The sequence below is a fragment of the Acipenser ruthenus genome, chromosome 40, assembly GCF_902713425.1.
Source record: "Acipenser ruthenus chromosome 40, fAciRut3.2 maternal haplotype, whole genome shotgun sequence".
Classification (NCBI taxonomy): domain Eukaryota; kingdom Metazoa; phylum Chordata; class Actinopteri; order Acipenseriformes; family Acipenseridae; genus Acipenser; species Acipenser ruthenus.
Genome location: NC_081228.1, coordinates 8310799 through 8332551, shown reverse-complemented (window position 1 = coordinate 8332551; position 21753 = coordinate 8310799). Strand labels below are relative to the sequence as shown.

General features: G+C 47.6%; 1 protein-coding gene and 58 non-coding genes across 59 annotated transcripts in view; 40 read left to right on the top strand and 19 right to left on the bottom strand.

Moving 5' to 3' along the window:
• Positions 1–21753, top strand: part of LOC131708099 (uncharacterized) — a 174376-nt gene that overhangs the window by 20546 nt on the left and 132077 nt on the right. The gene's annotated exons all lie outside the window — the stretch shown is intronic.
• Positions 274–355, top strand: trnas-gcu (transfer RNA serine (anticodon GCU)). Its single transcript has one exon. It is a non-coding gene; the product is annotated as a tRNA-Ser (tRNA).
• On the bottom strand, positions 595–668 carry trnat-agu (transfer RNA threonine (anticodon AGU)). The gene has a single exon. It is a non-coding gene; the product is annotated as a tRNA-Thr (tRNA).
• trnai-uau (transfer RNA isoleucine (anticodon UAU)) lies at positions 861–955 on the top strand. The gene is made up of 2 exons: positions 861–898; positions 920–955. It is a non-coding gene; the product is annotated as a tRNA-Ile (tRNA).
• On the top strand, positions 1398–1479 carry trnas-gcu (transfer RNA serine (anticodon GCU)). The gene has a single exon. It is a non-coding gene; the product is annotated as a tRNA-Ser (tRNA).
• trnat-agu (transfer RNA threonine (anticodon AGU)) lies at positions 1719–1792 on the bottom strand. Its single transcript has one exon. It is a non-coding gene; the product is annotated as a tRNA-Thr (tRNA).
• trnai-uau (transfer RNA isoleucine (anticodon UAU)) lies at positions 1985–2079 on the top strand. Its single transcript has 2 exons — positions 1985–2022; positions 2044–2079. It is a non-coding gene; the product is annotated as a tRNA-Ile (tRNA).
• On the top strand, positions 2522–2603 carry trnas-gcu (transfer RNA serine (anticodon GCU)). The gene has a single exon. It is a non-coding gene; the product is annotated as a tRNA-Ser (tRNA).
• Positions 2843–2916, bottom strand: trnat-agu (transfer RNA threonine (anticodon AGU)). Its single transcript has one exon. It is a non-coding gene; the product is annotated as a tRNA-Thr (tRNA).
• On the top strand, positions 3109–3203 carry trnai-uau (transfer RNA isoleucine (anticodon UAU)). The gene is made up of 2 exons: positions 3109–3146; positions 3168–3203. It is a non-coding gene; the product is annotated as a tRNA-Ile (tRNA).
• On the top strand, positions 3646–3727 carry trnas-gcu (transfer RNA serine (anticodon GCU)). The gene has a single exon. It is a non-coding gene; the product is annotated as a tRNA-Ser (tRNA).
• Positions 3967–4040, bottom strand: trnat-agu (transfer RNA threonine (anticodon AGU)). The gene has a single exon. It is a non-coding gene; the product is annotated as a tRNA-Thr (tRNA).
• Positions 4233–4327, top strand: trnai-uau (transfer RNA isoleucine (anticodon UAU)). Its single transcript has 2 exons — positions 4233–4270; positions 4292–4327. It is a non-coding gene; the product is annotated as a tRNA-Ile (tRNA).
• On the top strand, positions 4770–4851 carry trnas-gcu (transfer RNA serine (anticodon GCU)). Its single transcript has one exon. It is a non-coding gene; the product is annotated as a tRNA-Ser (tRNA).
• On the bottom strand, positions 5091–5164 carry trnat-agu (transfer RNA threonine (anticodon AGU)). Its single transcript has one exon. It is a non-coding gene; the product is annotated as a tRNA-Thr (tRNA).
• trnai-uau (transfer RNA isoleucine (anticodon UAU)) lies at positions 5357–5451 on the top strand. The gene is made up of 2 exons: positions 5357–5394; positions 5416–5451. It is a non-coding gene; the product is annotated as a tRNA-Ile (tRNA).
• trnas-gcu (transfer RNA serine (anticodon GCU)) lies at positions 5894–5975 on the top strand. Its single transcript has one exon. It is a non-coding gene; the product is annotated as a tRNA-Ser (tRNA).
• trnat-agu (transfer RNA threonine (anticodon AGU)) lies at positions 6215–6288 on the bottom strand. Its single transcript has one exon. It is a non-coding gene; the product is annotated as a tRNA-Thr (tRNA).
• Positions 6481–6575, top strand: trnai-uau (transfer RNA isoleucine (anticodon UAU)). Its single transcript has 2 exons — positions 6481–6518; positions 6540–6575. It is a non-coding gene; the product is annotated as a tRNA-Ile (tRNA).
• Positions 7018–7099, top strand: trnas-gcu (transfer RNA serine (anticodon GCU)). Its single transcript has one exon. It is a non-coding gene; the product is annotated as a tRNA-Ser (tRNA).
• Positions 7339–7412, bottom strand: trnat-agu (transfer RNA threonine (anticodon AGU)). Its single transcript has one exon. It is a non-coding gene; the product is annotated as a tRNA-Thr (tRNA).
• Positions 7605–7699, top strand: trnai-uau (transfer RNA isoleucine (anticodon UAU)). The gene is made up of 2 exons: positions 7605–7642; positions 7664–7699. It is a non-coding gene; the product is annotated as a tRNA-Ile (tRNA).
• Positions 8142–8223, top strand: trnas-gcu (transfer RNA serine (anticodon GCU)). The gene has a single exon. It is a non-coding gene; the product is annotated as a tRNA-Ser (tRNA).
• On the bottom strand, positions 8463–8536 carry trnat-agu (transfer RNA threonine (anticodon AGU)). Its single transcript has one exon. It is a non-coding gene; the product is annotated as a tRNA-Thr (tRNA).
• On the top strand, positions 8729–8823 carry trnai-uau (transfer RNA isoleucine (anticodon UAU)). The gene is made up of 2 exons: positions 8729–8766; positions 8788–8823. It is a non-coding gene; the product is annotated as a tRNA-Ile (tRNA).
• Positions 9262–9343, top strand: trnas-gcu (transfer RNA serine (anticodon GCU)). The gene has a single exon. It is a non-coding gene; the product is annotated as a tRNA-Ser (tRNA).
• On the bottom strand, positions 9583–9656 carry trnat-agu (transfer RNA threonine (anticodon AGU)). Its single transcript has one exon. It is a non-coding gene; the product is annotated as a tRNA-Thr (tRNA).
• trnai-uau (transfer RNA isoleucine (anticodon UAU)) lies at positions 9849–9943 on the top strand. Its single transcript has 2 exons — positions 9849–9886; positions 9908–9943. It is a non-coding gene; the product is annotated as a tRNA-Ile (tRNA).
• Positions 10386–10467, top strand: trnas-gcu (transfer RNA serine (anticodon GCU)). Its single transcript has one exon. It is a non-coding gene; the product is annotated as a tRNA-Ser (tRNA).
• Positions 10707–10780, bottom strand: trnat-agu (transfer RNA threonine (anticodon AGU)). The gene has a single exon. It is a non-coding gene; the product is annotated as a tRNA-Thr (tRNA).
• trnai-uau (transfer RNA isoleucine (anticodon UAU)) lies at positions 10973–11067 on the top strand. The gene is made up of 2 exons: positions 10973–11010; positions 11032–11067. It is a non-coding gene; the product is annotated as a tRNA-Ile (tRNA).
• trnas-gcu (transfer RNA serine (anticodon GCU)) lies at positions 11510–11591 on the top strand. Its single transcript has one exon. It is a non-coding gene; the product is annotated as a tRNA-Ser (tRNA).
• On the bottom strand, positions 11831–11904 carry trnat-agu (transfer RNA threonine (anticodon AGU)). The gene has a single exon. It is a non-coding gene; the product is annotated as a tRNA-Thr (tRNA).
• trnai-uau (transfer RNA isoleucine (anticodon UAU)) lies at positions 12097–12191 on the top strand. The gene is made up of 2 exons: positions 12097–12134; positions 12156–12191. It is a non-coding gene; the product is annotated as a tRNA-Ile (tRNA).
• trnas-gcu (transfer RNA serine (anticodon GCU)) lies at positions 12634–12715 on the top strand. The gene has a single exon. It is a non-coding gene; the product is annotated as a tRNA-Ser (tRNA).
• trnat-agu (transfer RNA threonine (anticodon AGU)) lies at positions 12955–13028 on the bottom strand. Its single transcript has one exon. It is a non-coding gene; the product is annotated as a tRNA-Thr (tRNA).
• On the top strand, positions 13221–13315 carry trnai-uau (transfer RNA isoleucine (anticodon UAU)). Its single transcript has 2 exons — positions 13221–13258; positions 13280–13315. It is a non-coding gene; the product is annotated as a tRNA-Ile (tRNA).
• trnas-gcu (transfer RNA serine (anticodon GCU)) lies at positions 13758–13839 on the top strand. Its single transcript has one exon. It is a non-coding gene; the product is annotated as a tRNA-Ser (tRNA).
• trnat-agu (transfer RNA threonine (anticodon AGU)) lies at positions 14079–14152 on the bottom strand. The gene has a single exon. It is a non-coding gene; the product is annotated as a tRNA-Thr (tRNA).
• trnai-uau (transfer RNA isoleucine (anticodon UAU)) lies at positions 14345–14439 on the top strand. The gene is made up of 2 exons: positions 14345–14382; positions 14404–14439. It is a non-coding gene; the product is annotated as a tRNA-Ile (tRNA).
• Positions 14882–14963, top strand: trnas-gcu (transfer RNA serine (anticodon GCU)). The gene has a single exon. It is a non-coding gene; the product is annotated as a tRNA-Ser (tRNA).
• trnat-agu (transfer RNA threonine (anticodon AGU)) lies at positions 15203–15276 on the bottom strand. The gene has a single exon. It is a non-coding gene; the product is annotated as a tRNA-Thr (tRNA).
• On the top strand, positions 15469–15563 carry trnai-uau (transfer RNA isoleucine (anticodon UAU)). Its single transcript has 2 exons — positions 15469–15506; positions 15528–15563. It is a non-coding gene; the product is annotated as a tRNA-Ile (tRNA).
• trnas-gcu (transfer RNA serine (anticodon GCU)) lies at positions 16006–16087 on the top strand. Its single transcript has one exon. It is a non-coding gene; the product is annotated as a tRNA-Ser (tRNA).
• Positions 16327–16400, bottom strand: trnat-agu (transfer RNA threonine (anticodon AGU)). Its single transcript has one exon. It is a non-coding gene; the product is annotated as a tRNA-Thr (tRNA).
• On the top strand, positions 16593–16687 carry trnai-uau (transfer RNA isoleucine (anticodon UAU)). Its single transcript has 2 exons — positions 16593–16630; positions 16652–16687. It is a non-coding gene; the product is annotated as a tRNA-Ile (tRNA).
• Positions 17130–17211, top strand: trnas-gcu (transfer RNA serine (anticodon GCU)). Its single transcript has one exon. It is a non-coding gene; the product is annotated as a tRNA-Ser (tRNA).
• trnat-agu (transfer RNA threonine (anticodon AGU)) lies at positions 17451–17524 on the bottom strand. The gene has a single exon. It is a non-coding gene; the product is annotated as a tRNA-Thr (tRNA).
• On the top strand, positions 17717–17811 carry trnai-uau (transfer RNA isoleucine (anticodon UAU)). Its single transcript has 2 exons — positions 17717–17754; positions 17776–17811. It is a non-coding gene; the product is annotated as a tRNA-Ile (tRNA).
• trnas-gcu (transfer RNA serine (anticodon GCU)) lies at positions 18254–18335 on the top strand. Its single transcript has one exon. It is a non-coding gene; the product is annotated as a tRNA-Ser (tRNA).
• Positions 18575–18648, bottom strand: trnat-agu (transfer RNA threonine (anticodon AGU)). Its single transcript has one exon. It is a non-coding gene; the product is annotated as a tRNA-Thr (tRNA).
• Positions 18841–18935, top strand: trnai-uau (transfer RNA isoleucine (anticodon UAU)). The gene is made up of 2 exons: positions 18841–18878; positions 18900–18935. It is a non-coding gene; the product is annotated as a tRNA-Ile (tRNA).
• Positions 19378–19459, top strand: trnas-gcu (transfer RNA serine (anticodon GCU)). Its single transcript has one exon. It is a non-coding gene; the product is annotated as a tRNA-Ser (tRNA).
• trnat-agu (transfer RNA threonine (anticodon AGU)) lies at positions 19699–19772 on the bottom strand. Its single transcript has one exon. It is a non-coding gene; the product is annotated as a tRNA-Thr (tRNA).
• Positions 19965–20059, top strand: trnai-uau (transfer RNA isoleucine (anticodon UAU)). The gene is made up of 2 exons: positions 19965–20002; positions 20024–20059. It is a non-coding gene; the product is annotated as a tRNA-Ile (tRNA).
• Positions 20502–20583, top strand: trnas-gcu (transfer RNA serine (anticodon GCU)). Its single transcript has one exon. It is a non-coding gene; the product is annotated as a tRNA-Ser (tRNA).
• trnat-agu (transfer RNA threonine (anticodon AGU)) lies at positions 20823–20896 on the bottom strand. Its single transcript has one exon. It is a non-coding gene; the product is annotated as a tRNA-Thr (tRNA).
• trnai-uau (transfer RNA isoleucine (anticodon UAU)) lies at positions 21089–21183 on the top strand. The gene is made up of 2 exons: positions 21089–21126; positions 21148–21183. It is a non-coding gene; the product is annotated as a tRNA-Ile (tRNA).
• Positions 21626–21707, top strand: trnas-gcu (transfer RNA serine (anticodon GCU)). The gene has a single exon. It is a non-coding gene; the product is annotated as a tRNA-Ser (tRNA).

Below are 21753 nucleotides of genomic sequence, written 5' to 3'. Positions count from 1 at the left end.
TGAATGAATGAATGAATATTTGAAAAAGCCTGAAAGGAGGTGTAAGACTTTGCTTCTGATCACAAAATATGATTTTAGTGAAGGGGGAAGAAAAAGGGCTTGGAGATGCCAGGGATTGAGCCCGGGGCCTCATACATGCAAAGCATGAGCTCTACCACGGACAGCTGCCCACCAGTTTGATGCAATTGATCCCTTTTATTTCTGAGACAACTGCTCACGTTCCAGGGTTTCATCCTGAAATGTAGCTCTTCTTTGACAGCACGCAGCACGGCAGATGAGGTGGCCGAGTGGTTAAGGCGATGGACTGCTAATCCATTGTGCTCTGCACGCGTGGGTTCGAATCCCATCCTCGTCGGCTTTTGGCACTTTTTCCTCCGTGGCCTCGGCTCTCCTTCCCTGTGCAGCTTTGACCTGCGTTTAGCTCTGTGGCACTACAGATAGCGCGTTGGACCGTGCTGAGCTGTGCTGCGTGGCGTGACTAAAAGGTTGTGGCTGAGTTCCAGCAGTCTCGCAAGATTTTCTCCTTCGTTTACACTTTAAAATTCAAATCATTTTCTTTTGTGGTTGTTTTTAATAAACAAATTGAGAACATGGAGGTGCTGCTGGGATTCGAACCCAGGATCTCCTGTTTACTAGACAGGCACTTTAACCAACTAAGCCACAGCACCCTGGCCCTGCCTGCAGCTTGCTGAAGTGAAGGGCTTTGTTGCACAGTCCCAAGATCTGCCGGCCATGTAGAGGGATTTCCTAAGTGTGTCAGCCGGCTCCTGGCTTGCTGAAGTGAAGGGCTTTGTTGCAGTCCCAAGATCTGCCTTCCATTTGGAGGGATTTCCTAAGTTTGTCAGCCGGCTCCTGCTGACGCTCCAGTGGCGCAATCGGTTAGCGCGCGGTACTTATATAGCAGTATGTCTGCAGAGCAATGCCGAGGTTGTGAGTTCGAGGCTCACCTGGAGCACTTCCCTTTTCTCGGTCAGTTTATTCCAGTAGGTTTTGCTTCAACGATAATGTTCATCAAGTGTGAGATTTGGTAGAAAATAGGAATAAAATAATATCCGCACACGCAGACATACCTATATTTATGTATATATTTACAAGTCAAAAGACAGATAGATTGAATGAATGAATGAATGAATGAATGAATATTTGAAAAAGCCTGAAAGGAGGTGTAAGACTTTGCTTCTGATCACAAAATATGATTTTAGTGAAGGGGGAAGAAAAAGGGCTTGGAGATGCCAGGGATTGAGCCCGGGGCCTCATACATGCAAAGCATGAGCTCTACCACGGACAGCTGCCCACCAGTTTGATGCAATTGATCCCTTTTATTTCTGAGACAACTGCTCACGTTCCAGGGTTTCATCCTGAAATGTAGCTCTTCTTTGACAGCACGCAGCACGGCAGATGAGGTGGCCGAGTGGTTAAGGCGATGGACTGCTAATCCATTGTGCTCTGCACGCGTGGGTTCGAATCCCATCCTCGTCGGCTTTTGGCACTTTTTCCTCCGTGGCCTCGGCTCTCCTTCCCTGTGCAGCTTTGACCTGCGTTTAGCTCTGTGGCACTACAGATAGCGCGTTGGACCGTGCTGAGCTGTGCTGCGTGGCGTGACTAAAAGGTTGTGGCTGAGTTCCAGCAGTCTCGCAAGATTTTCTCCTTCGTTTACACTTTAAAATTCAAATCATTTTCTTTTGTGGTTGTTTTTAATAAACAAATTGAGAACATGGAGGTGCTGCTGGGATTCGAACCCAGGATCTCCTGTTTACTAGACAGGCACTTTAACCAACTAAGCCACAGCACCCTGGCCCTGCCTGCAGCTTGCTGAAGTGAAGGGCTTTGTTGCACAGTCCCAAGATCTGCCGGCCATGTAGAGGGATTTCCTAAGTGTGTCAGCCGGCTCCTGGCTTGCTGAAGTGAAGGGCTTTGTTGCAGTCCCAAGATCTGCCTTCCATTTGGAGGGATTTCCTAAGTTTGTCAGCCGGCTCCTGCTGACGCTCCAGTGGCGCAATCGGTTAGCGCGCGGTACTTATATAGCAGTATGTCTGCAGAGCAATGCCGAGGTTGTGAGTTCGAGGCTCACCTGGAGCACTTCCCTTTTCTCAGTCAGTTTATTCCAGTAGGTTTTGCTTCAACGATAATGTTCATCAAGTGTGAGATTTGGTAGAAAATAGGAATAAAATAATATCCGCACACGCAGACATACCTATATTTATGTATATATTTACAAGTCAAAAGACAGATAGATTGAATGAATGAATGAATGAATGAATGAATATTTGAAAAAGCCTGAAAGGAGGTGTAAGACTTTGCTTCTGATCACAAAATATGATTTTAGTGAAGGGGGAAGAAAAAGGGCTTGGAGATGCCAGGGATTGAGCCCGGGGCCTCATACATGCAAAGCATGAGCTCTACCACGGACAGCTGCCCACCAGTTTGATGCAATTGATCCCTTTTATTTCTGAGACAACTGCTCACGTTCCAGGGTTTCATCCTGAAATGTAGCTCTTCTTTGACAGCACGCAGCACGGCAGATGAGGTGGCCGAGTGGTTAAGGCGATGGACTGCTAATCCATTGTGCTCTGCACGCGTGGGTTCGAATCCCATCCTCGTCGGCTTTTGGCACTTTTTCCTCCGTGGCCTCGGCTCTCCTTCCCTGTGCAGCTTTGACCTGCGTTTAGCTCTGTGGCACTACAGATAGCGCGTTGGACCGTGCTGAGCTGTGCTGCGTGGCGTGACTAAAAGGTTGTGGCTGAGTTCCAGCAGTCTCGCAAGATTTTCTCCTTCGTTTACACTTTAAAATTCAAATCATTTTCTTTTGTGGTTGTTTTTAATAAACAAATTGAGAACATGGAGGTGCTGCTGGGATTCGAACCCAGGATCTCCTGTTTACTAGACAGGCACTTTAACCAACTAAGCCACAGCACCCTGGCCCTGCCTGCAGCTTGCTGAAGTGAAGGGCTTTGTTGCACAGTCCCAAGATCTGCCGGCCATGTAGAGGGATTTCCTAAGTGTGTCAGCCGGCTCCTGGCTTGCTGAAGTGAAGGGCTTTGTTGCAGTCCCAAGATCTGCCTTCCATTTGGAGGGATTTCCTAAGTTTGTCAGCCGGCTCCTGCTGACGCTCCAGTGGCGCAATCGGTTAGCGCGCGGTACTTATATAGCAGTATGTCTGCAGAGCAATGCCGAGGTTGTGAGTTCGAGGCTCACCTGGAGCACTTCCCTTTTCTCGGTCAGTTTATTCCAGTAGGTTTTGCTTCAACGATAATGTTCATCAAGTGTGAGATTTGGTAGAAAATAGGAATAAAATAATATCCGCACACGCAGACATACCTATATTTATGTATATATTTACAAGTCAAAAGACAGATAGATTGAATGAATGAATGAATGAATGAATGAATATTTGAAAAAGCCTGAAAGGAGGTGTAAGACTTTGCTTCTGATCACAAAATATGATTTTAGTGAAGGGGGAAGAAAAAGGGCTTGGAGATGCCAGGGATTGAGCCCGGGGCCTCATACATGCAAAGCATGAGCTCTACCACGGACAGCTGCCCACCAGTTTGATGCAATTGATCCCTTTTATTTCTGAGACAACTGCTCACGTTCCAGGGTTTCATCCTGAAATGTAGCTCTTCTTTGACAGCACGCAGCACGGCAGATGAGGTGGCCGAGTGGTTAAGGCGATGGACTGCTAATCCATTGTGCTCTGCACGCGTGGGTTCGAATCCCATCCTCGTCGGCTTTTGGCACTTTTTCCTCCGTGGCCTCGGCTCTCCTTCCCTGTGCAGCTTTGACCTGCGTTTAGCTCTGTGGCACTACAGATAGCGCGTTGGACCGTGCTGAGCTGTGCTGCGTGGCGTGACTAAAAGGTTGTGGCTGAGTTCCAGCAGTCTCGCAAGATTTTCTCCTTCGTTTACACTTTAAAATTCAAATCATTTTCTTTTGTGGTTGTTTTTAATAAACAAATTGAGAACATGGAGGTGCTGCTGGGATTCGAACCCAGGATCTCCTGTTTACTAGACAGGCACTTTAACCAACTAAGCCACAGCACCCTGGCCCTGCCTGCAGCTTGCTGAAGTGAAGGGCTTTGTTGCACAGTCCCAAGATCTGCCGGCCATGTAGAGGGATTTCCTAAGTGTGTCAGCCGGCTCCTGGCTTGCTGAAGTGAAGGGCTTTGTTGCAGTCCCAAGATCTGCCTTCCATTTGGAGGGATTTCCTAAGTTTGTCAGCCGGCTCCTGCTGACGCTCCAGTGGCGCAATCGGTTAGCGCGCGGTACTTATATAGCAGTATGTCTGCAGAGCAATGCCGAGGTTGTGAGTTCGAGGCTCACCTGGAGCACTTCCCTTTTCTCGGTCAGTTTATTCCAGTAGGTTTTGCTTCAACGATAATGTTCATCAAGTGTGAGATTTGGTAGAAAATAGGAATAAAATAATATCCGCACACGCAGACATACCTATATTTATGTATATATTTACAAGTCAAAAGACAGATAGATTGAATGAATGAATGAATGAATGAATGAATATTTGAAAAAGCCTGAAAGGAGGTGTAAGAGTTTGCTTCTGATCACAAAATATGATTTTAGTGAAGGGGGAAGAAAAAGGGCTTGGAGATGCCAGGGATTGAGCCCGGGGCCTCATACATGCAAAGCATGAGCTCTACCACGGACAGCTGCCCACCAGTTTGATGCAATTGATCCCTTTCATTTCTGAGACAACTGCTCACGTTCCAGGGTTTCATCCTGAAATGTAGCTCTTCTTTGACAGCACGCAGCACGGCAGATGAGGTGGCCGAGTGGTTAAGGCGATGGACTGCTAATCCATTGTGCTCTGCACGCGTGGGTTCGAATCCCATCCTCGTCGGCTTTTGGCACTTTTTCCTCCGTGGCCTCGGCTCTCCTTCCCTGTGCAGCTTTGACCTGCGTTTAGCTCTGTGGCACTACAGATAGCGCGTTGGACCGTGCTGAGCTGTGCTGCGTGGCGTGACTAAAAGGTTGTGGCTGAGTTCCAGCAGTCTCGCAAGATTTTCTCCTTCGTTTACACTTTAAAATTCAAATCATTTTCTTTTGTGGTTGTTTTTAATAAACAAATTGAGAACATGGAGGTGCTGCTGGGATTCGAACCCAGGATCTCCTGTTTACTAGACAGGCACTTTAACCAACTAAGCCACAGCACCCTGGCCCTGCCTGCAGCTTGCTGAAGTGAAGGGCTTTGTTGCACAGTCCCAAGATCTGCCGGCCATGTAGAGGGATTTCCTAAGTGTGTCAGCCGGCTCCTGGCTTGCTGAAGTGAAGGGCTTTGTTGCAGTCCCAAGATCTGCCTTCCATTTGGAGGGATTTCCTAAGTTTGTCAGCCGGCTCCTGCTGACGCTCCAGTGGCGCAATCGGTTAGCGCGCGGTACTTATATAGCAGTATGTCTGCAGAGCAATGCCGAGGTTGTGAGTTCGAGGCTCACCTGGAGCACTTCCCTTTTCTCGGTCAGTTTATTCCAGTAGGTTTTGCTTCAACGATAATGTTCATCAAGTGTGAGATTTGGTAGAAAATAGGAATAAAATAATATCCGCACACGCAGACATACCTATATTTATGTATATATTTACAAGTCAAAAGACAGATAGATTGAATGAATGAATGAATGAATGAATGAATATTTGAAAAAGCCTGAAAGGAGGTGTAAGACTTTGCTTCTGATCACAAAATATGATTTTAGTGAAGGGGGAAGAAAAAGGGCTTGGAGATGCCAGGGATTGAGCCCGGGGCCTCATACATGCAAAGCATGAGCTCTACCACGGACAGCTGCCCACCAGTTTGATGCAATTGATCCCTTTTATTTCTGAGACAACTGCTCACGTTCCAGGGTTTCATCCTGAAATGTAGCTCTTCTTTGACAGCACGCAGCACGGCAGATGAGGTGGCCGAGTGGTTAAGGCGATGGACTGCTAATCCATTGTGCTCTGCACGCGTGGGTTCGAATCCCATCCTCGTCGGCTTTTGGCACTTTTTCCTCCGTGGCCTCGGCTCTCCTTCCCTGTGCAGCTTTGACCTGCGTTTAGCTCTGTGGCACTACAGATAGCGCGTTGGACCGTGCTGAGCTGTGCTGCGTGGCGTGACTAAAAGGTTGTGGCTGAGTTCCAGCAGTCTCGCAAGATTTTCTCCTTCGTTTACACTTTAAAATTCAAATCATTTTCTTTTGTGGTTGTTTTTAATAAACAAATTGAGAACATGGAGGTGCTGCTGGGATTCGAACCCAGGATCTCCTGTTTACTAGACAGGCACTTTAACCAACTAAGCCACAGCACCCTGGCCCTGCCTGCAGCTTGCTGAAGTGAAGGGCTTTGTTGCACAGTCCCAAGATCTGCCGGCCATGTAGAGGGATTTCCTAAGTGTGTCAGCCGGCTCCTGGCTTGCTGAAGTGAAGGGCTTTGTTGCAGTCCCAAGATCTGCCTTCCATTTGGAGGGATTTCCTAAGTTTGTCAGCCGGCTCCTGCTGACGCTCCAGTGGCGCAATCGGTTAGCGCGCGGTACTTATATAGCAGTATGTCTGCAGAGCAATGCCGAGGTTGTGAGTTCGAGGCTCACCTGGAGCACTTCCCTTTTCTCGGTCAGTTTATTCCAGTAGGTTTTGCTTCAACGATAATGTTCATCAAGTGTGAGATTTGGTAGAAAATAGGAATAAAATAATATCCGCACACGCAGACATACCTATATTTATGTATATATTTACAAGTCAAAAGACAGATAGATTGAATGAATGAATGAATGAATGAATGAATATTTGAAAAAGCCTGAAAGGAGGTGTAAGACTTTGCTTCTGATCACAAAATATGATTTTAGTGAAGGGGGAAGAAAAAGGGCTTGGAGATGCCAGGGATTGAGCCCGGGGCCTCATACATGCAAAGCATGAGCTCTACCACGGACAGCTGCCCACCAGTTTGATGCAATTGATCCCTTTTATTTCTGAGACAACTGCTCACGTTCCAGGGTTTCATCCTGAAATGTAGCTCTTCTTTGACAGCACGCAGCACGGCAGATGAGGTGGCCGAGTGGTTAAGGCGATGGACTGCTAATCCATTGTGCTCTGCACGCGTGGGTTCGAATCCCATCCTCGTCGGCTTTTGGCACTTTTTCCTCCGTGGCCTCGGCTCTCCTTCCCTGTGCAGCTTTGACCTGCGTTTAGCTCTGTGGCACTACAGATAGCGCGTTGGACCGTGCTGAGCTGTGCTGCGTGGCGTGACTAAAAGGTTGTGGCTGAGTTCCAGCAGTCTCGCAAGATTTTCTCCTTCGTTTACACTTTAAAATTCAAATCATTTTCTTTTGTGGTTGTTTTTAATAAACAAATTGAGAACATGGAGGTGCTGCTGGGATTCGAACCCAGGATCTCCTGTTTACTAGACAGGCACTTTAACCAACTAAGCCACAGCACCCTGGCCCTGCCTGCAGCTTGCTGAAGTGAAGGGCTTTGTTGCACAGTCCCAAGATCTGCCGGCCATGTAGAGGGATTTCCTAAGTGTGTCAGCCGGCTCCTGGCTTGCTGAAGTGAAGGGCTTTGTTGCAGTCCCAAGATCTGCCTTCCATTTGGAGGGATTTCCTAAGTTTGTCAGCCAGCTCCTGCTGACGCTCCAGTGGCGCAATCGGTTAGCGCGCGGTACTTATATAGCAGTATGTCTGCAGAGCAATGCCGAGGTTGTGAGTTCGAGGCTCACCTGGAGCACTTCCCTTTTCTCGGTCAGTTTATTCCAGTAGGTTTTGCTTCAACGATAATGTTCATCAAGTGTGAGATTTGGTAGAAAATAGGAATAAAATAATATCCGCACACGCAGACATACCTATATTTATGTATATATTTACAAGTCAAAAGACAGATAGATTGAATGAATGAATGAATGAATGAATGAATATTTGAAAAAGCCTGAAAGGAGGTGTAAGAGTTTGCTTCTGATCACAAAATATGATTTTAGTGAAGGGGGAAGAAAAAGGGCTTGGAGATGCCAGGGATTGAGCCCGGGGCCTCATACATGCAAAGCATGAGCTCTACCACGGACAGCTGCCCACCAGTTTGATGCAATTGATCCCTTTTATTTCTGAGACAACTGCTCACGTTCCAGGGTTTCATCCTGAAATGTAGCTCTTCTTTGACAGCACGCAGCACGGCAGATGAGGTGGCCGAGTGGTTAAGGCGATGGACTGCTAATCCATTGTGCTCTGCACGCGTGGGTTCGAATCCCATCCTCGTCGGCTTTTGGCACTTTTTCCTCCGTGGCCTCGGCTCTCCTTCCCTGTGCAGCTTTGACCTGCGTTTAGCTCTGTGGCACTACAGATAGCGCGTTGGACCGTGCTGAGCTGTGCTGCGTGGCGTGACTAAAAGGTTGTGGCTGAGTTCCAGCAGTCTCGCAAGATTTTCTCCTTCGTTTACACTTTAAAATTCAAATCATTTTCTTTTGTGGTTGTTTTTAATAAACAAATTGAGAACATGGAGGTGCTGCTGGGATTCGAACCCAGGATCTCCTGTTTACTAGACAGGCACTTTAACCAACTAAGCCACAGCACCCTGGCCCTGCCTGCAGCTTGCTGAAGTGAAGGGCTTTGTTGCACAGTCCCAAGATCTGCCGGCCATGTAGAGGGATTTCCTAAGTGTGTCAGCCGGCTCCTGGCTTGCTGAAGTGAAGGGCTTTGTTGCAGTCCCAAGATCTGCCTTCCATTTGGAGGGATTTCCTAAGTTTGTCAGCCGGCTCCTGCTGACGCTCCAGTGGCGCAATCGGTTAGCGCGCGGTACTTATATAGCAGTATGTCTGCAGAGCAATGCCGAGGTTGTGAGTTCGAGGCTCACCTGGAGCACTTCCCTTTTCTCGGTCAGTTTATTCCAGTAGGTTTTGCTTCAACGATAATGTTCATCAAGTGTGAGATTTGGTAGAAAATAGGAATAAAATAATATCCGCACACGCAGACATACCTATATGTATATATTTACAAGTCAAAAGACAGATAGATTGAATGAATGAATGAATGAATGAATGAATATTTGAAAAAGCCTGAAAGGAGGTGTAAGAGTTTGCTTCTGATCACAAAATATGATTTTAGTGAAGGGGGAAGAAAAAGGGCTTGGAGATGCCAGGGATTGAGCCCGGGGCCTCATACATGCAAAGCATGAGCTCTACCACGGACAGCTGCCCACCAGTTTGATGCAATTGATCCCTTTTATTTCTGAGACAACTGCTCACGTTCCAGGGTTTCATCCTGAAATGTAGCTCTTCTTTGACAGCACGCAGCACGGCAGATGAGGTGGCCGAGTGGTTAAGGCGATGGACTGCTAATCCATTGTGCTCTGCACGCGTGGGTTCGAATCCCATCCTCGTCGGCTTTTGGCACTTTTTCCTCCGTGGCCTCGGCTCTCCTTCCCTGTGCAGCTTTGACCTGCGTTTAGCTCTGTGGCACTACAGATAGCGCGTTGGACCGTGCTGAGCTGTGCTGCGTGGCGTGACTAAAAGGTTGTGGCTGAGTTCCAGCAGTCTCGCAAGATTTTCTCCTTCGTTTACACTTTAAAATTCAAATCATTTTCTTTTGTGGTTGTTTTTAATAAACAAATTGAGAACATGGAGGTGCTGCTGGGATTCGAACCCAGGATCTCCTGTTTACTAGACAGGCACTTTAACCAACTAAGCCACAGCACCCTGGCCCTGCCTGCAGCTTGCTGAAGTGAAGGGCTTTGTTGCACAGTCCCAAGATCTGCCGGCCATGTAGAGGGATTTCCTAAGTGTGTCAGCCGGCTCCTGGCTTGCTGAAGTGAAGGGCTTTGTTGCAGTCCCAAGATCTGCCTTCCATTTGGAGGGATTTCCTAAGTTTGTCAGCCGGCTCCTGCTGACGCTCCAGTGGCGCAATCGGTTAGCGCGCGGTACTTATATAGCAGTATGTCTGCAGAGCAATGCCGAGGTTGTGAGTTCGAGGCTCACCTGGAGCACTTCCCTTTTCTCGGTCAGTTTATTCCAGTAGGTTTTGCTTCAACGATAATGTTCATCAAGTGTGAGATTTGGTAGAAAATAGGAATAAAATAATATCCGCACACGCAGACATACCTATATTTATGTATATATTTACAAGTCAAAAGACAGATAGATTGAATGAATGAATGAATGAATGAATGAATATTTGAAAAAGCCTGAAAGGAGGTGTAAGACTTTGCTTCTGATCACAAAATATGATTTTAGTGAAGGGGGAAGAAAAAGGGCTTGGAGATGCCAGGGATTGAGCCCGGGGCCTCATACATGCAAAGCATGAGCTCTACCACGGACAGCTGCCCACCAGTTTGATGCAATTGATCCCTTTTATTTCTGAGACAACTGCTCACGTTCCAGGGTTTCATCCTGAAATGTAGCTCTTCTTTGACAGCACGCAGCACGGCAGATGAGGTGGCCGAGTGGTTAAGGCGATGGACTGCTAATCCATTGTGCTCTGCACGCGTGGGTTCGAATCCCATCCTCGTCGGCTTTTGGCACTTTTTCCTCCGTGGCCTCGGCTCTCCTTCCCTGTGCAGCTTTGACCTGCGTTTAGCTCTGTGGCACTACAGATAGCGCGTTGGACCGTGCTGAGCTGTGCTGCGTGGCGTGACTAAAAGGTTGTGGCTGAGTTCCAGCAGTCTCGCAAGATTTTCTCCTTCGTTTACACTTTAAAATTCAAATCATTTTCTTTTGTGGTTGTTTTTAATAAACAAATTGAGAACATGGAGGTGCTGCTGGGATTCGAACCCAGGATCTCCTGTTTACTAGACAGGCACTTTAACCAACTAAGCCACAGCACCCTGGCCCTGCCTGCAGCTTGCTGAAGTGAAGGGCTTTGTTGCACAGTCCCAAGATCTGCCGGCCATGTAGAGGGATTTCCTAAGTGTGTCAGCCGGCTCCTGGCTTGCTGAAGTGAAGGGCTTTGTTGCAGTCCCAAGATCTGCCTTCCATTTGGAGGGATTTCCTAAGTTTGTCAGCCGGCTCCTGCTGACGCTCCAGTGGCGCAATCGGTTAGCGCGCGGTACTTATATAGCAGTATGTCTGCAGAGCAATGCCGAGGTTGTGAGTTCGAGGCTCACCTGGAGCACTTCCCTTTTCTCGGTCAGTTTATTCCAGTAGGTTTTGCTTCAACGATAATGTTCATCAAGTGTGAGATTTGGTAGAAAATAGGAATAAAATAATATCCGCACACGCAGACATACCTATATTTATGTATATATTTACAAGTCAAAAGACAGATAGATTGAATGAATGAATGAATGAATGAATGAATATTTGAAAAAGCCTGAAAGGAGGTGTAAGACTTTGCTTCTGATCACAAAATATGATTTTAGTGAAGGGGGAAGAAAAAGGGCTTGGAGATGCCAGGGATTGAGCCCGGGGCCTCATACATGCAAAGCATGAGCTCTACCACGGACAGCTGCCCACCAGTTGGATGCAATTGATCCCTTTTATTTCTGAGACAACTGCTCACGTTCCAGGGTTTCATCCTGAAATGTAGCTCTTCTTTGACAGCACGCAGCACGGCAGATGAGGTGGCCGAGTGGTTAAGGCGATGGACTGCTAATCCATTGTGCTCTGCACGCGTGGGTTCGAATCCCATCCTCGTCGGCTTTTGGCACTTTTTCCTCCGTGGCCTCGGCTCTCCTTCCCTGTGCAGCTTTGACCTGCGTTTAGCTCTGTGGCACTACAGATAGCGCGTTGGACCGTGCTGAGCTGTGCTGCGTGGCGTGACTAAAAGGTTGTGGCTGAGTTCCAGCAGTCTCGCAAGATTTTCTCCTTCGTTTACACTTTAAAATTCAAATCATTTTCTTTTGTGGTTGTTTTTAATAAACAAATTGAGAACATGGAGGTGCTGCTGGGATTCGAACCCAGGATCTCCTGTTTACTAGACAGGCACTTTAACCAACTAAGCCACAGCACCCTGGCCCTGCCTGCAGCTTGCTGAAGTGAAGGGCTTTGTTGCACAGTCCCAAGATCTGCCGGCCATGTAGAGGGATTTCCTAAGTGTGTCAGCCGGCTCCTGGCTTGCTGAAGTGAAGGGCTTTGTTGCAGTCCCAAGATCTGCCTTCCATTTGGAGGGATTTCCTAAGTTTGTCAGCCGGCTCCTGCTGACGCTCCAGTGGCGCAATCGGTTAGCGCGCGGTACTTATATAGCAGTATGTCTGCAGAGCAATGCCGAGGTTGTGAGTTCGAGGCTCACCTGGAGCACTTCCCTTTTCTCGGTCAGTTTATTCCAGTAGGTTTTGCTTCAACGATAATGTTCATCAAGTGTGAGATTTGGTAGAAAATAGGAATAAAATAATATCCGCACACGCAGACATACCTATATTTATGTATATATTTACAAGTCAAAAGACAGATAGATTGAATGAATGAATGAATGAATGAATGAATATTTGAAAAAGCCTGAAAGGAGGTGTAAGACTTTGCTTCTGATCACAAAATATGATTTTAGTGAAGGGGGAAGAAAAAGGGCTTGGAGATGCCAGGGATTGAGCCCGGGGCCTCATACATGCAAAGCATGAGCTCTACCACGGACAGCTGCCCACCAGTTTGATGCAATTGATCCCTTTTATTTCTGAGACAACTGCTCACGTTCCAGGGTTTCATCCTGAAATGTAGCTCTTCTTTGACAGCACGCAGCACGGCAGATGAGGTGGCCGAGTGGTTAAGGCGATGGACTGCTAATCCATTGTGCTCTGCACGCGTGGGTTCGAATCCCATCCTCGTCGGCTTTTGGCACTTTTTCCTCCGTGGCCTCGGCTCTCCTTCCCTGTGCAGCTTTGACCTGCGTTTAGCTCTGTGGCACTACAGATAGCGCGTTGGACCGTGCTGAGCTGTGCTGCGTGGCGTGACTAAAAGGTTGTGGCTGAGTTCCAGCAGTCTCGCAAGATTTTCTCCTTCGTTTACACTTTAAAATTCAAATCATTTTCTTTTGTGGTTGTTTTTAATAAACAAATTGAGAACATGGAGGTGCTGCTGGGATTCGAACCCAGGATCTCCTGTTTACTAGACAGGCACTTTAACCAACTAAGCCACAGCACCCTGGCCCTGCCTGCAGCTTGCTGAAGTGAAGGGCTTTGTTGCACAGTCCCAAGATCTGCCGGCCATGTAGAGGGATTTCCTAAGTGTGTCAGCCGGCTCCTGGCTTGCTGAAGTGAAGGGCTTTGTTGCAGTCCCAAGATCTGCCTTCCATTTGGAGGGATTTCCTAAGTTTGTCAGCCGGCTCCTGCTGACGCTCCAGTGGCGCAATCGGTTAGCGCGCGGTACTTATATAGCAGTATGTCTGCAGAGCAATGCCGAGGTTGTGAGTTCGAGGCTCACCTGGAGCACTTCCCTTTTCTCGGTCAGTTTATTCCAGTAGGTTTTGCTTCAACGATAATGTTCATCAAGTGTGAGATTTGGTAGAAAATAGGAATAAAATAATATCCGCACACGCAGACATACCTATATTTATGTATATATTTACAAGTCAAAAGACAGATAGATTGAATGAATGAATGAATGAATGAATGAATATTTGAAAAAGCCTGAAAGGAGGTGTAAGACTTTGCTTCTGATCACAAAATATGATTTTAGTGAAGGGGGAAGAAAAAGGGCTTGGAGATGCCAGGGATTGAGCCCGGGGCCTCATACATGCAAAGCATGAGCTCTACCACGGACAGCTGCCCACCAGTTTGATGCAATTGATCCCTTTTATTTCTGAGACAACTGCTCACGTTCCAGGGTTTCATCCTGAAATGTAGCTCTTCTTTGACAGCACGCAGCACGGCAGATGAGGTGGCCGAGTGGTTAAGGCGATGGACTGCTAATCCATTGTGCTCTGCACGCGTGGGTTCGAATCCCATCCTCGTCGGCTTTTGGCACTTTTTCCTCCGTGGCCTCGGCTCTCCTTCCCTGTGCAGCTTTGACCTGCGTTTAGCTCTGTGGCACTACAGATAGCGCGTTGGACCGTGCTGAGCTGTGCTGCGTGGCGTGACTAAAAGGTTGTGGCTGAGTTCCAGCAGTCTCGCAAGATTTTCTCCTTCGTTTACACTTTAAAATTCAAATCATTTTCTTTTGTGGTTGTTTTTAATAAACAAATTGAGAACATGGAGGTGCTGCTGGGATTCGAACCCAGGATCTCCTGTTTACTAGACAGGCACTTTAACCAACTAAGCCACAGCACCCTGGCCCTGCCTGCAGCTTGCTGAAGTGAAGGGCTTTGTTGCACAGTCCCAAGATCTGCCGGCCATGTAGAGGGATTTCCTAAGCGTGTCAGCCGGCTCCTGGCTTGCTGAAGTGAAGGGCTTTGTTGCAGTCCCAAGATCTGCCTTCCATTTGGAGGGATTTCCTAAGTTTGTCAGCCGGCTCCTGCTGACGCTCCAGTGGCGCAATCGGTTAGCGCGCGGTACTTATATAGCAGTATGTCTGCAGAGCAATGCCGAGGTTGTGAGTTCGAGGCTCACCTGGAGCACTTCCCTTTTCTCGGTCAGTTTATTCCAGTAGGTTTTGCTTCAACGATAATGTTCATCAAGTGTGAGATTTGGTAGAAAATAGGAATAAAATAATATCCGCACACGCAGACATACCTATATTTATGTATATATTTACAAGTCAAAAGACAGATAGATTGAATGAATGAATGAATGAATGAATGAATATTTGAAAAAGCCTGAAAGGAGGTGTAAGAGTTTGCTTCTGATCACAAAATATGATTTTAGTGAAGGGGGAAGAAAAAGGGCTTGGAGATGCCAGGGATTGAGCCCGGGGCCTCATACATGCAAAGCATGAGCTCTACCACGGACAGCTGCCCACCAGTTTGATGCAATTGATCCCTTTCATTTCTGAGACAACTGCTCACGTTCCAGGGTTTCATCCTGAAATGTAGCTCTTCTTTGACAGCACGCAGCACGGCAGATGAGGTGGCCGAGTGGTTAAGGCGATGGACTGCTAATCCATTGTGCTCTGCACGCGTGGGTTCGAATCCCATCCTCGTCGGCTTTTGGCACTTTTTCCTCCGTGGCCTCGGCTCTCCTTCCCTGTGCAGCTTTGACCTGCGTTTAGCTCTGTGGCACTACAGATAGCGCGTTGGACCGTGCTGAGCTGTGCTGCGTGGCGTGACTAAAAGGTTGTGGCTGAGTTCCAGCAGTCTCGCAAGATTTTCTCCTTCGTTTACACTTTAAAATTCAAATCATTTTCTTTTGTGGTTGTTTTTAATAAACAAATTGAGAACATGGAGGTGCTGCTGGGATTCGAACCCAGGATCTCCTGTTTACTAGACAGGCACTTTAACCAACTAAGCCACAGCACCCTGGCCCTGCCTGCAGCTTGCTGAAGTGAAGGGCTTTGTTGCACAGTCCCAAGATCTGCCGGCCATGTAGAGGGATTTCCTAAGTGTGTCAGCCGGCTCCTGGCTTGCTGAAGTGAAGGGCTTTGTTGCAGTCCCAAGATCTGCCTTCCATTTGGAGGGATTTCCTAAGTTTGTCAGCCGGCTCCTGCTGACGCTCCAGTGGCGCAATCGGTTAGCGCGCGGTACTTATATAGCAGTATGTCTGCAGAGCAATGCCGAGGTTGTGAGTTCGAGGCTCACCTGGAGCACTTCCCTTTTCTCGGTCAGTTTATTCCAGTAGGTTTTGCTTCAACGATAATGTTCATCAAGTGTGAGATTTGGTAGAAAATAGGAATAAAATAATATCCGCACACGCAGACATACCTATATTTATGTATATATTTACAAGTCAAAAGACAGATAGATTGAATGAATGAATGAATGAATGAATGAATATTTGAAAAAGCCTGAAAGGAGGTGTAAGAGTTTGCTTCTGATCACAAAATATGATTTTAGTGAAGGGGGAAGAAAAAGGGCTTGGAGATGCCAGGGATTGAGCCCGGGGCCTCATACATGCAAAGCATGAGCTCTACCACGGACAGCTGCCCACCAGTTTGATGCAATTGATCCCTTTCATTTCTGAGACAACTGCTCACGTTCCAGGGTTTCATCCTGAAATGTAGCTCTTCTTTGACAGCACGCAGCACGGCAGATGAGGTGGCCGAGTGGTTAAGGCGATGGACTGCTAATCCATTGTGCTCTGCACGCGTGGGTTCGAATCCCATCCTCGTCGGCTTTTGGCACTTTTTCCTCCGTGGCCTCGGCTCTCCTTCCCTGTGCAGCTTTGACCTGCGTTTAGCTCTGTGGCACTACAGATAGCGCGTTGGACCGTGCTGAGCTGTGCTGCGTGGCGTGACTAAAAGGTTGTGGCTGAGTTCCAGCAGTCTCGCAAGATTTTCTCCTTCGTTTACACTTTAAAATTCAAATCATTTTCTTTTGTGGTTGTTTTTAATAAACAAATTGAGAACATGGAGGTGCTGCTGGGATTCGAACCCAGGATCTCCTGTTTACTAGACAGGCACTTTAACCAACTAAGCCACAGCACCCTGGCCCTGCCTGCAGCTTGCTGAAGTGAAGGGCTTTGTTGCACAGTCCCAAGATCTGCCGGCCATGTAGAGGGATTTCCTAAGTGTGTCAGCCGGCTCCTGGCTTGCTGAAGTGAAGGGCTTTGTTGCAGTCCCAAGATCTGCCTTCCATTTGGAGGGATTTCCTAAGTTTGTCAGCCGGCTCCTGCTGACGCTCCAGTGGCGCAATCGGTTAGCGCGCGGTACTTATATAGCAGTATGTCTGCAGAGCAATGCCGAGGTTGTGAGTTCGAGGCTCACCTGGAGCACTTCCCTTTTCTCGGTCAGTTTATTCCAGTAGGTTTTGCTTCAACGATAATGTTCATCAAGTGTGAGATTTGGTAGAAAATAGGAATAAAATAATATCCGCACACGCAGACATACCTATATTTATGTATATATTTACAAGTCAAAAGACAGATAGATTGAATGAATGAATGAATGAATGAATGAATATTTGAAAAAGCCTGAAAGGAGGTGTAAGACTTTGCTTCTGATCACAAAATATGATTTTAGTGAAGGGGGAAGAAAAAGGGCTTGGAGATGCCAGGGATTGAGCCCGGGGCCTCATACATGCAAAGCATGAGCTCTACCACGGACAGCTGCCCACCAGTTTGATGCAATTGATCCCTTTTATTTCTGAGACAACTGCTCACGTTCCAGGGTTTCATCCTGAAATGTAGCTCTTCTTTGACAGCACGCAGCACGGCAGATGAGGTGGCCGAGTGGTTAAGGCGATGGACTGCTAATCCATTGTGCTCTGCACGCGTGGGTTCGAATCCCATCCTCGTCGGCTTTTGGCACTTTTTCCTCCGTGGCCTCGGCTCTCCTTCCCTGTGCAGCTTTGACCTGCGTTTAGCTCTGTGGCACTACAGATAGCGCGTTGGACCGTGCTGAGCTGTGCTGCGTGGCGTGACTAAAAGGTTGTGGCTGAGTTCCAGCAGTCTCGCAAGATTTTCTCCTTCGTTTACACTTTAAAATTCAAATCATTTTCTTTTGTGGTTGTTTTTAATAAACAAATTGAGAACATGGAGGTGCTGCTGGGATTCGAACCCAGGATCTCCTGTTTACTAGACAGGCACTTTAACCAACTAAGCCACAGCACCCTGGCCCTGCCTGCAGCTTGCTGAAGTGAAGGGCTTTGTTGCACAGTCCCAAGATCTGCCGGCCATGTAGAGGGATTTCCTAAGTGTGTCAGCCGGCTCCTGGCTTGCTGAAGTGAAGGGCTTTGTTGCAGTCCCAAGATCTGCCTTCCATTTGGAGGGATTTCCTAAGTTTGTCAGCCGGCTCCTGCTGACGCTCCAGTGGCGCAATCGGTTAGCGCGCGGTACTTATATAGCAGTATGTCTGCAGAGCAATGCCGAGGTTGTGAGTTCGAGGCTCACCTGGAGCACTTCCCTTTTCTCGGTCAGTTTATTCCAGTAGGTTTTGCTTCAACGATAATGTTCATCAAGTGTGAGATTTGGTAGAAAATAGGAATAAAATAATATCCGCACACGCAGACATACCTATATTTATGTATATATTTACAAGTCAAAAGACAGATAGATTGAATGAATGAATGAATGAATGAATGAATATTTGAAAAAGCCTGAAAGGAGGTGTAAGACTTTGCTTCTGATCACAAAATATGATTTTAGTGAAGGGGGAAGAAAAAGGGCTTGGAGATGCCAGGGATTGAGCCCGGGGCCTCATACATGCAAAGCATGAGCTCTACCACGGACAGCTGCCCACCAGTTGGATGCAATTGATCCCTTTTATTTCTGAGACAACTGCTCACGTTCCAGGGTTTCATCCTGAAATGTAGCTCTTCTTTGACAGCACGCAGCACGGCAGATGAGGTGGCCGAGTGGTTAAGGCGATGGACTGCTAATCCATTGTGCTCTGCACGCGTGGGTTCGAATCCCATCCTCGTCGGCTTTTGGCACTTTTTCCTCCGTGGCCTCGGCTCTCCTTCCCTGTGCAGCTTTGACCTGCGTTTAGCTCTGTGGCACTACAGATAGCGCGTTGGACCGTGCTGAGCTGTGCTGCGTGGCGTGACTAAAAGGTTGTGGCTGAGTTCCAGCAGTCTCGCAAGATTTTCTCCTTCGTTTACACTTTAAAATTCAAATCATTTTCTTTTGTGGTTGTTTTTAATAAACAAATTGAGAACATGGAGGTGCTGCTGGGATTCGAACCCAGGATCTCCTGTTTACTAGACAGGCACTTTAACCAACTAAGCCACAGCACCCTGGCCCTGCCTGCAGCTTGCTGAAGTGAAGGGCTTTGTTGCACAGTCCCAAGATCTGCCGGCCATGTAGAGGGATTTCCTAAGTGTGTCAGCCGGCTCCTGGCTTGCTGAAGTGAAGGGCTTTGTTGCAGTCCCAAGATCTGCCTTCCATTTGGAGGGATTTCCTAAGTTTGTCAGCCGGCTCCTGCTGACGCTCCAGTGGCGCAATCGGTTAGCGCGCGGTACTTATATAGCAGTATGTCTGCAGAGCAATGCCGAGGTTGTGAGTTCGAGGCTCACCTGGAGCACTTCCCTTTTCTCGGTCAGTTTATTCCAGTAGGTTTTGCTTCAACGATAATGTTCATCAAGTGTGAGATTTGGTAGAAAATAGGAATAAAATAATATCCGCACACGCAGACATACCTATATTTATGTATATATTTACAAGTCAAAAGACAGATAGATTGAATGAATGAATGAATGAATGAATGAATATTTGAAAAAGCCTGAAAGGAGGTGTAAGACTTTGCTTCTGATCACAAAATATGATTTTAGTGAAGGGGGAAGAAAAAGGGCTTGGAGATGCCAGGGATTGAGCCCGGGGCCTCATACATGCAAAGCATGAGCTCTACCACGGACAGCTGCCCACCAGTTTGATGCAATTGATCCCTTTTATTTCTGAGACAACTGCTCACGTTCCAGGGTTTCATCCTGAAATGTAGCTCTTCTTTGACAGCACGCAGCACGGCAGATGAGGTGGCCGAGTGGTTAAGGCGATGGACTGCTAATCCATTGTGCTCTGCACGCGTGGGTTCGAATCCCATCCTCGTCGGCTTTTGGCACTTTTTCCTCCGTGGCCTCGGCTCTCCTTCCCTGTGCAGCTTTGACCTGCGTTTAGCTCTGTGGCACTACAGATAGCGCGTTGGACCGTGCTGAGCTGTGCTGCGTGGCGTGACTAAAAGGTTGTGGCTGAGTTCCAGCAGTCTCGCAAGATTTTCTCCTTCGTTTACACTTTAAAATTCAAATCATTTTCTTTTGTGGTTGTTTTTAATAAACAAATTGAGAACATGGAGGTGCTGCTGGGATTCGAACCCAGGATCTCCTGTTTACTAGACAGGCACTTTAACCAACTAAGCCACAGCACCCTGGCCCTGCCTGCAGCTTGCTGAAGTGAAGGGCTTTGTTGCACAGTCCCAAGATCTGCCGGCCATGTAGAGGGATTTCCTAAGTGTGTCAGCCGGCTCCTGGCTTGCTGAAGTGAAGGGCTTTGTTGCAGTCCCAAGATCTGCCTTCCATTTGGAGGGATTTCCTAAGTTTGTCAGCCGGCTCCTGCTGACGCTCCAGTGGCGCAATCGGTTAGCGCGCGGTACTTATATAGCAGTATGTCTGCAGAGCAATGCCGAGGTTGTGAGTTCGAGGCTCACCTGGAGCACTTCCCTTTTCTCGGTCAGTTTATTCCAGTAGGTTTTGCTTCAACGATAATGTTCATCAAGTGTGAGATTTGGTAGAAAATAGGAATAAAATAATATCCGCACACGCAGACATACCTATATTTATGTATATATTTACAAGTCAAAAGACAGATAGATTGAATGAATGAATGAATGAATGAATGAATATTTGAAAAAGCCTGAAAGGAGGTGTAAGACTTTGCTTCTGATCACAAAATATGATTTTAGTGAAGGGGGAAGAAAAAGGGCTTGGAGATGCCAGGGATTGAGCCCGGGGCCTCATACATGCAAAGCATGAGCTCTACCACGGACAGCTGCCCACCAGTTTGATGCAATTGATCCCTTTTATTTCTGAGACAACTGCTCACGTTCCAGGGTTTCATCCTGAAATGTAGCTCTTCTTTGACAGCACGCAGCACGGCAGATGAGGTGGCCGAGTGGTTAAGGCGATGGACTGCTAATCCATTGTGCTCTGCACGCGTGGGTTCGAATCCCATCCTCGTCGGCTTTTGGCACTTTTTCCTCCGTGGCCTCGGCTCTCCTTCCCTGTGCAGCTTTGACCTGCGTTTAGCTCTGTGGCACTACAGATAGCGCGTTGGACCGTGCTGAGCTGTGCTGCGTGGCGTGACTAAAAGGTTGTGGCTGAGTTCCAGCAGTCTCGCAAGATTTTCTCCTTCGTTTACACTTTAAAATTCAAATCATTTTCTTTTGTGGTTGTTTTTAATAAACAAATTGAGAACATGGAGGTGCTGCTGGGATTCGAACCCAGGATCTCCTGTTTACTAGACAGGCACTTTAACCAACTAAGCCACAGCACCCTGGCCCTGCCTGCAGCTTGCTGAAGTGAAGGGCTTTGTTGCACAGTCCCAAGATCTGCCGGCCATGTAGAGGGATTTCCTAAGTGTGTCAGCCGGCTCCTGGCTTGCTGAAGTGAAGGGCTTTGTTGCAGTCCCAAGATCTGCCTTCCATTTGGAGGGATTTCCTAAGTTTGTCAGCCGGCTCCTGCTGACGCTCCAGTGGCGCAATCGGTTAGCGCGCGGTACTTATATAGCAGTATGTCTGCAGAGCAATGCCGAGGTTGTGAGTTCGAGGCTCACCTGGAGCACTTCCCTTTTCTCGGTCAGTTTATTCCAGTAGGTTTTGCTTCAACGATAATGTTCATCAAGTGTGAGATTTGGTAGAAAATAGGAATAAAATAATATCCGCACACGCAGACATACCTATATTTATGTATATATTTACAAGTCAAAAGACAGATAGATTGAATGAATGAATGAATGAATGAATGAATATTTGAAAAAGCCTGAAAGGAGGTGTAAGAGTTTGCTTCTGATCACAAAATATGATTTTAGTGAAGGGGGAAGAAAAAGGGCTTGGAGATGCCAGGGATTGAGCCCGGGGCCTCATACATGCAAAGCATGAGCTCTACCACGGACAGCTGCCCACCAGTTTGATGCAATTGATCCCTTTCATTTCTGAGACAACTGCTCACGTTCCAGGGTTTCATCCTGAAATGTAGCTCTTCTTTGACAGCACGCAGCACGGCAGATGAGGTGGCCGAGTGGTTAAGGCGATGGACTGCTAATCCATTGTGCTCTGCACGCGTGGGTTCGAATCCCATCCTCGTCGGCTTTTGGCACTTTTTCCTCCGTGGCCTCGGCTCTCCTTCCCTGTG